This window comes from Eretmochelys imbricata, chromosome 4 (assembly GCF_965152235.1).
Source record: "Eretmochelys imbricata isolate rEreImb1 chromosome 4, rEreImb1.hap1, whole genome shotgun sequence".
Classification (NCBI taxonomy): domain Eukaryota; kingdom Metazoa; phylum Chordata; order Testudines; family Cheloniidae; genus Eretmochelys; species Eretmochelys imbricata.
In genome coordinates, this window is record NC_135575.1 from 132057661 (window position 1) to 132067242 (window position 9582).

Below are 9582 nucleotides of genomic sequence, written 5' to 3' on the forward strand. Positions count from 1 at the left end.
CTGAATTATTATGAATTATTGTGGTTGACATGAGTGTGGTAAGCTTGATAAGTTTTGAATTTGCTAGAGGATTCTGGGAGCAGGATTCTCATCGTCAGACATGCCATGCGGAAATTTCCTGAGAGTGCTGACATTGCACTTGGACGTTGACTCGATGTGATACTCTGTGCCCCATATTCACCACAGTGATATGACTATGATGATGTACCTTTTACAAAATATGTCATGTGAGGTGTCAATGGAAAAGTTAGGGTTTGCTTAGTATGATTATCCTATTTGTATGCATGTATCATTTTGGTATCTGGAGTTATGAATATTGACTATGCATCGGTATCTCAAATGTACTTGCTCCTAGGTAACTCCCACAAGTTAGTTTACATCCAGTCTAGCCAGCACATTGTGAATGTTCTATTCATGGTAAGTGCCCATCAACAAAAACAGTGGGCCATGGAAAAAGCTTATCCTCATCTGAGGAGCTTTCCTGTGGATGCTTCAGCCCATATATGGCTAATGGCTGCTATGACTCATCGAAGCATGCAAAGGCAGGTGACCAGATAATGTGATTCTAGAGGCCATCTAGTTTCTGTATTTTTCCATAAATTGTGCTGGGAACTTTGCTTGGAACAATGAAGTTCCCTCCACATGAAGCTATAAAAGGGGGAAGTGACATCATCACTGGGCCTCACTCTCGCCCCCTCGCAACTCAGCACCTGGAAACACCTTAGGAACAATGACTGAACAGGGGAAGAGGGTCCCAGGCAGGAAAGAAGAAAGCCCTACATGCGTATGGAAGATTGGTGGACTGTTTGTACCATCAGAGTGAGACATTGCTTAATACAAATCATGTCTGATGTATAGAACGGGGTGGCCAACCTGAGCCTGAGAAGGAACCAGAATTTACCAATGTTCATTGCCACAGAGCCACAGTGATATGTCAGCAGCCCCCCCATCAGCTCTCCCATCCTGCTTCTAGCGCCTCCTGCCCACCGGCAGCCCTGCTGATCAGCGCCTCCCCCTCCCTCCCGATCAGCTGTTTTGTGGCATGCAGAAGGCTCTGAGGGGGAGGAAGAAGGTGCGAGGGCATGGCAGTCTCAGGGGAGGGTGCAGGAAGGGGTGGAGTGGGGGCAGGGCCTGGGGCAGAGCCAGGAGTTGAGCAGTGAGCACCCCCCCCCGGCACACTGGAAAGTTGACGCCTGTAGCTCCAGCCCTGGAGTCGGTGCCTAGACAAGGAGCCGCGTATTAACTTCTGAAGAGCCGCGTGTGGCTCCGGAGCCCCAGGTTGGCCGCCCCGGTATAGAACTTTCATTGTGATTTTGTTTATTTCTTAGGCAACTAACTTTGATCTGTACACTATTACTTATAGTCACTTAAAATCTATCTTACTGTAGTTAATAAATTTGTTTGACATTTTTTACCTAAAACAGTGTGTTGCTTGAAGTGAACAAAAACTGGTGCATATCCTCTTCACATTGAGGACTAGGCATTAATCTTATACTGGTCAGGCTTTTGACCAGGGCAGGACGGTACAGTGCAAGTCTAGGGAGCTTCAGGGAATTGGCTGAAGTCTTTCTATTGTTAGGTCATGAGTGGTTGAGGAGAAGCATTCATGTAACTGCAGCTGGGTGCGCCCTGCCTGTGTCAATGTCTGTGTGAGTGCAGGACTGGGAGCAGTCTGCAGCTTTTCACAGCCTCACAGTCTGAGAGGGGACCCAGATTCGTATGCCAGAGGGCTCAGCATTCAAAAATAAAACAGTGTAAAACTTTAGAGCCTACAGGTCCACTCAATCCTACTTCTTGTTCAGCCAATTGCTCAGACAAACAAGTTTGTGTACATTTGCAGGAGATAATGCTGCCCGCTTCTTGTTTACAATATCACCTGAAAGTGAGTACAGGCGTTCACATGGCACTGTTGTAGCTGGGCATCGCAAGATATTTTCATGACAGATACGTTGAAGATTCATATGTCCCTTCATGCTTCAACCACCATTCCAGAGGAATGTGTCCATGCTGATGACAGGTTCTGCTCAATAACGATCCAAACGATTGATGCATGTTCATTTCCATCATCTGAGTCAGATGCCACCAGCATAAGGTTGATTTTCTTTTTTGGTAGTTTGGGTTCTGTGGTTTCCGCATTGCAGTGTTACTCCTTTAAGACTTCTGAAAGCATGCTCCACACCTTGTCCTGCCTAGATTTTGGAAAACACTTCAGATTCTTAAACCTTGGGTCGAGTGCTTTAGCTATCTTTAGAAATCTCACATTGATACCTTCTTTGTCAAATCTGCAGTGACAGTGTTCTTAAAATGAACAATATGTGCTGGGTAATCACCTGAGACTGCTATAACATGAAATATATATTCCAGAATGCGGGTAAAACAGAGCAGGAGACACAATTCTCTCCCAAGGAGTTCAGTCCCAAATTGAATTAACAAATTTTTTTTTTTAACGAGCGTCATCAGCATGGAAGCATGTCCTCTGGAATGGTGGCTGAAACATGAAGGGGCATATGAATGTTTAGCATATCTGGCATTTAAGTACCTTGCAACGCCGGCTACAAAAGTGCCATGTGAACACCTGTTCTCACTTTCTGGTGACATTGTAAATAAGAAGCAGGCAGCATTAGCTCCCGTAAATGTAAATAAACTTGTTTGTCTTAGCGATTGGCTGAACAAGAAGTAGGACTGAGTGGACTTGTAGATTCTGTTGTACATTGTTTTGTTTTTGAGTGCAGTTATGTAACCAAAAAAATCTATATTTGTAAGTTGCACTTTCACAATAAAGAGATTGCACTACAGTACTTGTATAGGGTGAACTGAAAAATACTATTTCTTTTGTTTGTTATTTTTACAGTGCAAATATTTGTAATAAAAACTAATATGAAGTGAGCACTGTACACTTTGTATTCTGTGTTACAATTTAAATCAATATATTTGAAAATGTAGAAAAACATCCAAAAATACAGTATTTAATAAATTTCAATTGGTATTCTATTGTTTAATAGTGCTATTAAAACTGCGATTAATCACGATTAATTTTTTAAATTGCGATTAATTTTTTTGAATTAATCACATAAGTTAACTACGATTAATCGACAGCCCTAAAAACCACATATAGATGGTAAACTTGAAACGGACTGACGTTGGTCAACTGACTGTGTAAGACCTGCACAACCACAAAGCTGCCTCAAAGAGCGATTGATTACTGAGTTAATGATTGATGAGAGAGTAAATGTCAGCTGGCCTTCAGTCTGTCCATAGTGTCCCTTCTGAAAACATTCATTAGAAAACACAGGTTATGTCATGCCAACGTAGCATATTTTGGGGACATGTGACTCCTCCGAAAAAGGGGTATAAATACCGGGGAATATCATCTGCTCAGTTCTCACCCCAATTAACATTTGAAGAGGCCCGTGATGCTGTAAGATGAAGGACACAGGGTAGCCAACACCCTGCTACAAGGGACTTGTGGGGATTTTTGAGCCAGAGGGTTTCAGGGTAGCCAGCACCCTGCTCCAGGGGATATTTAACAGACCAAGTGCTTGAGAGGAAGAGAAGAAAGAAAGGCCTTCATCTAGGACTGGTAGCTATGCTTGGTTTGTTTGCTAATGAGGATACTGTGTAGGGCCAACATAGTTACTCGGGGTTAATGCTTGGGGACTTATTAGGAAGAGGCATTGTATAGCCATTTTGCTGCCTGTTTGTGATTCTTTCAAATAAATAGCTTTGCATTCAAGAAAACTGAATCCAGGTTTTTACTGGTTTCAGAGTAGCAGCCGTGTTAGTCTGTATCCGCAAAAACAACAGGAGTACTTGTGGCACATTAGAGACTAACAAATTTATTGAGCATAAGCTTTTGTGAGCTACAGCTCACTTCATCGGATGCATACAGTGAAAAATACAGTGGGGAGCTTTTATATACACAGAGAACATGAAACAATGGGTGTTACCATACACACTGTAACAAGAGTGATCAGGTAAGGTGAGCTACTACCAGCATGGGGGGGGGCGGGGCGGGAAAGCCTTTTGTAGTGATAATCAAGGTAGGCCATTTCCAGCAGTTGACAAGAACGTGTGAGGAACAGTAGGGGGAAAAAATAAACATGGGGAAATAGTTTTACTTTGTGTAATGACACATCCACTCCCAGTCTTTATTGAAGCCTAATTTAATGATGTCCAGTTTGCAAATTAATTCCAATTCAGCAGTCTCTCGCTGGAGTCTGTTTTTGAAGTTTTTTTGTTGTAATATTGCCACTTTTAGGTCTGTAATAGAGTGACCGGAGTATTCTCTGACTGGTTTTTGAATGTTATAATTCTTGACGTCTGATTTGTGTCCATTTATTCTTTTACGTAGAGACTGCCCGGTTTGGCCAATGTACATGGCAGAGGGGCATTGCTGGCACATGATGGCATATATCACATTGGTAGATGTGCAGGTGAACGAGCCTCTGATAGTGTGGCTGATGTGATTAGGCCCTATGATGGTGTCCCCTGCACAGATACGTGGGCACAGTTGGCAACGGGCTTTGTTACAAGGATAAGTTCCTGGGTTAGTGGTTCTGTTGTGTGGTGTGTGGTTGCTGGTGAGTATTTGCTTCAGGTTAGAGGGATGTCTGTAAGCAAGGACTGGCCTGTCTCCCAAGATCTGTGAGAGGGATGGGTCATCCTTCAGGATAGGTTGTAGATCCTTGATGATACGTTGGAGAGGTTTTAGTTGGGGGCTGAAGGTGACGGCTAGTGGCATTCTGTTATTTTCTTTGTTGGGCCTGTCCTGGTGTAGGTGACTTCTGGGTACTCTTCTGGCTCTGTCAATCTGTTTCTTCACTTCAGCAGGTGGGTATTGTAGTTGTAAGAATGCTTGATAGAGATCTTGTAGGTGTTTGTCTCTGTCTGAGGGGTTGGAGCAAATGCGGTTGTATCGTAGAGCTTGCCTGTAGACAATGGATCGTGTGGTGTGGTCTGGAGGAAAGCTGGAGTCATGTAGGTAGGAATAGCGGTCAGTAGGTTTCCGGTATTGGGTGGTGTTTATGTGACCATCGCTTATTAGCACTGTAGTGTCCAGGAAGTGGATCTCTTGTGTGGACTGGTCCAGGCTGAGATTGATGGTGGGATGGAAATTGTTGAAATCATGGTGGAATTCCTCAAGGGCTTCTTTTCCATGGGTCCAGATGACGAAGATGTCATCAATGTAGCACAAGTAGAAAAGGGGCATTAGGGGTAAATTTTGCCCAGCTGTGAGCCAATAAAGGTCCCAGTTCTTCATCCTCCCCCAAATACAGCCATGTAAAACCAAACTTATATAAACTGATGCAAGAAAAAGAAGCTAGAAGAGAGGAAGGATTGGCTTGTGGTTAAGGCAGAGGAATGGGCTCTAGGAAAGTTGGGTTTTAGTGACTCTGCCACTAGCTTGTTGTCAGACTTTGGGCAAGTCACATAACTGCTCCGTGCCTTAGTTTCCTCATCTGTATAACATGGATTTTAGTTGCTTACCTACCTCCCAGTGGGAGTGTGTAGTTTTATTCATTATTGTTTGTGAAACATCCTGAGATTCGTGGACGGATGGAAGTGCAAATATCTTTATGCAGATTTTTGGCTTACAACTGGATGGAGTCTGCAGTCCACATTTGAGTTGAAGTGGGGGGCTGTTTTCACACACAGGCAAAGGCTGAGAGCAGTTTGCTACTGGCTAGTAAATAAAGCTTAGCAGAGCTCACTGACTGGGGACTCCTGATTTCGTTCCACCTCGGAGTCTAGTCGGCTTGTGCATTGGGTGGCTGATGCCTCATGCCTTGCTGATTAGCAAGTAAACCCCAGCTGCTTCGGGCAGGGCAAGGATGGCTGTATGGGGCTGCTTTGAGCCCTGCTCGGAGGTGAGCGGGCATTGCTTTCTTCTGCTGGGGCATCCTTGCAGCCCACTGGCTGGGGCTGGGCTCTCCTTCCCCACTCACACTCCAGGGGATGGGCTGGATCAGCTGCCAGTTTCCAAAGCTCCAAGAGGCTGAAGCCGGTAACTGACCAGGGCGGTATTTGCCTGGGCTCCTGCACCCCACAGCCCGCCTCCTGCTGGGCCCTGGGGCCAGCGGCTCTCAGTGCTTGAGTGTCTGCAGAGCACCCTGTTGCCGGGTGGTGACTAGCTCTGATTTGAAGGCCAGTGTGATTTCTGTGGCTGGGGCCAGCAGACGCTACCCTTGGCAGAAGCTTTGGATTGTAAGGGGCTGCTGCTTCTGGCTTGGACAGGGTGCAAAACGCTGCCCCAAAGCTGAAAATAAACATGGCAAGGGCGAGCGCGCCCCCTGCTGGCGTAAAAGTGCTGGGTTGCTCATTGATTGTTCGGCTCTCTGACCAGGCTCATTCTGGGGCCCTCCAGCATGTTGTATTCTCCAGCTGTTTGAAGAGTTTTTTCAAATGAAATTAAAGGAGATTTTGAAATAAAATGTAATTTTGAATTAAAAAATTGAATAGTTTTGTTTTTGAAAATGTCCATTTTTTCCCCCGATTGAACCAATCTGGTGAATTCAACACAAATTTGGAAACATTCTGGTCGACCCAAATCTGTATTTCTGTGGGGGAGGGGGAGTTTAACTGTAAAATCTCACCCTGCTCTGTCTGAGAGCTTTCTGGGTGGTGCGGGGACACCTCCTGCTTCCAATGCTGCATGCCTGAATCGGAAAGCCAACGGTTTGCCTACGCTGTATGATGATTTATTATTTGTATTGCAGTGGTGTGCCTAGGAGCCCCAGTCATGAACCCATTGTGTTAGGTGCTGTACAGACGCGGAACAAAAAGATGGTCCCTGCACCAAATTGCTTACAGTCTAATACTGTGTGTAACCCCCCAAATTGAAAAATCATTATTCAGGCCTCTGAAAAATCATGAGATTTAAAAAAATAATAAGTTTAGGCTCTTTTTCTTTGCTGTTTTTAAGACTTTAGTGTTCAGATTTTCCAGTTTTGATCCACAAACATGATGGCTACAAATCTGATTTTTGCAATGAAAGCTGAGATTCTGAGGCATTTGTACTTTCCAAGGCCAGAAAGAACCATTATGCTCATCTGGTCTGACCTCCTGCATAGCACAGGCCAGACAACTTCCTCAAAATCATTCCCAGAGCAGCGGTTTTAGGGAAAAAAACATCCAATCTTGATTTCAAAATTGCCAGTGATGGAGAATCCACCACAACCCTTGGTAAATTGTTCCCATGGTTAATTACTCTCACTGTGTAACATGTATGCCTTATTTCCTGTCTGAATTTTTCTAACTTCAGCTACCATCCACTGGATTGTGTTACACCGTTCTCTCCTAGATAGAAGAGCCCATTATTAAATATTTGTTCCCCATGAAGGTACTTACAGGCCAAAATCAAGTCACCCCTTAATCTTCTCTTTGTTAAACTAAATAGTTTGAGCTCTGAGTGTATCACTGATGAGGCATGTTTTGTATCCTTTAATCATACTTGTGGCTCTTTTCTGAACCTTTTCCAATTTATCAACATCTTTCTTGAATTGTGGGCGTAGAACTGGACACAGTATTCCAGCAGCTATTACCCCAATGTCAAATATATTGGTAAAATAACCTCTCTACTCCTGTTTTAGATTCCTCTGTTTATGCATCCCAGGATCGCATTAGCTCTTTTGGCCACAGGGTCACCCTGGTATAACATGATAATCATGTTCAGCAGATTATCCACCATAACCCCCAAATCTTTTTCAGTCACTGCTGCCCAGGATAGAGTCCCCCATCCTGGAAGTATGGCCTCCATTCTTTGTTCCTAGATGTATATATTTACAGTTAGCTATAATAAAACGCATAGTGTTTGCTTGTGCCCAGTTTACCAAGCGATCCTGATTGCTCTAGATCAGTGACCAGTCCTATTTATTATTCACCACTTCCCCATTTTTGTGTCATCTGCAAACTTTATCCATGATGATTTTATGTTTTCTTCCATTGTTTAAAACATTAAATAAAGTAGGGCCAAGAACAGATCCTTGTCAAACCCCACAACCCCACTAGAAATATTACTTTTCTTCAATTCTTTATTAATTAACTTCTGTGTCAGCTGCTCCATTATCTTGCCTGGGATGATGTCAGAGACTGACAGGCCTATAATTACCTGGGTCATTCTGTTTACTTTGTTTAAATACTGGCACAACATTAGCTTTCTTTCAGTCTTCTGGAACTCCCCCAGGCACTAGGAGTTATTGAAAATCAACATTCATGGGCCAGTGATCTTGTCAGGCAGCTCTTTTATACTCTTGGATGAAAGTTATCTGGATCCACTGATTTTAAAATGTCTAACTTTAGTAGCTGCTGTTTAACATCCTCCTGAGGCATTAGTGGAATTATGTTATCATTAAGGCTGAGAGTCTGTCACGGAGGTCACAGATTCCGTGACTTTCCATGACCTCCGTGACTTCTGCAGCGGCTGGTGCTGGCTCAGGGACTGCCTGAGCTGGGCAGCCCCAGACGAGCAGCAGCAGTTTGGGTGTGTGGGAGTGGGCTTACGGCTCGGGGCAGGGCTTTGGGGAGTGCAGGGGTGGCGTGCTTAACTGGGGTGGGGGGCTTTACTCGGGGGGGTGCTTAACTTGGGGGTCCAAGTGTAGACATGCCCTGGGTCAAATTAATCCTTGGTGTAATCCATTGAAGCAGATTAAGTTACATTCTAGAGGTGAACTTGTCCCACTTTTAAATTTTAAAACACACTATTGCTCATGTCAGAATAAGTTATGTTACTCAGGGAGTGAATAAGCCACCCTCCAAGTGAAGTAACTTACACCGATCTAAGTGACGGTGTGGACAGCCCTATATTGTTGGGAGAAGCAGGTATAGCACTAGAGCGATCCCTATAGGCCTAAGAGAGTAGTTCAATCTCCAGTCCCATCCAGTCCTTGGCTTCCTGCTGGAGGCCTCAGGGTCTTGCTACCCCCTGTCCCAGGGAGGAGCAGAAGAGAAGTCCTCCAAGCAGCCTAGAGTGGCTGCAGGGGAAGCAGCCAATCAGAGGAGCTGCAGGAGCTGGCAATCGGCCATTTAAAAAGGAGCAGCGGGGACAGAGTCCGTCAGTTGCTGCCCAGAGCTGGAAGAGAGGGGCCTGAGTTCCTGCCTGGCTGAAAGAGCAGCAGATCCCTGGACAGCCCAGTGTGGGCAGGGACCGGGGGGGAGCTAGGAAGGAGCTCCGGGCTGGCTGCTGGGACTGAGCAAGGACTGAGCCCAGGGAGAGCTGCAGGAAGACAGGGAGGAAGCTCTTGGTTATGGCCCTATACCAGGGCCAGGAAAAGTTAAAGACTGAGTACCCCGGAAGGGGTTTATTCTGTTCTACCTACAGACACCGCGTGTGACTCAGCCAGAAGTCTGATAGATGAACACATTGATTTTAGCCTGGCTCAGTAGAGGCAGGCTCAGAATTTTCCCATACAGCTGACAGGCACAAAGCCCATGTTCCAGGTCCAGGCCTCTCATATGGGTCAAACATTGTAGCTGCTCTTATGCTGTGCTTGAGGGAGGACTAGAGCAAGGTTCTGTCCCTTATCACTCCCACAGCTGCAAAACCAAACAAATTCCTGGCTTTAAACAGCACTGCTGAAGTTCTGA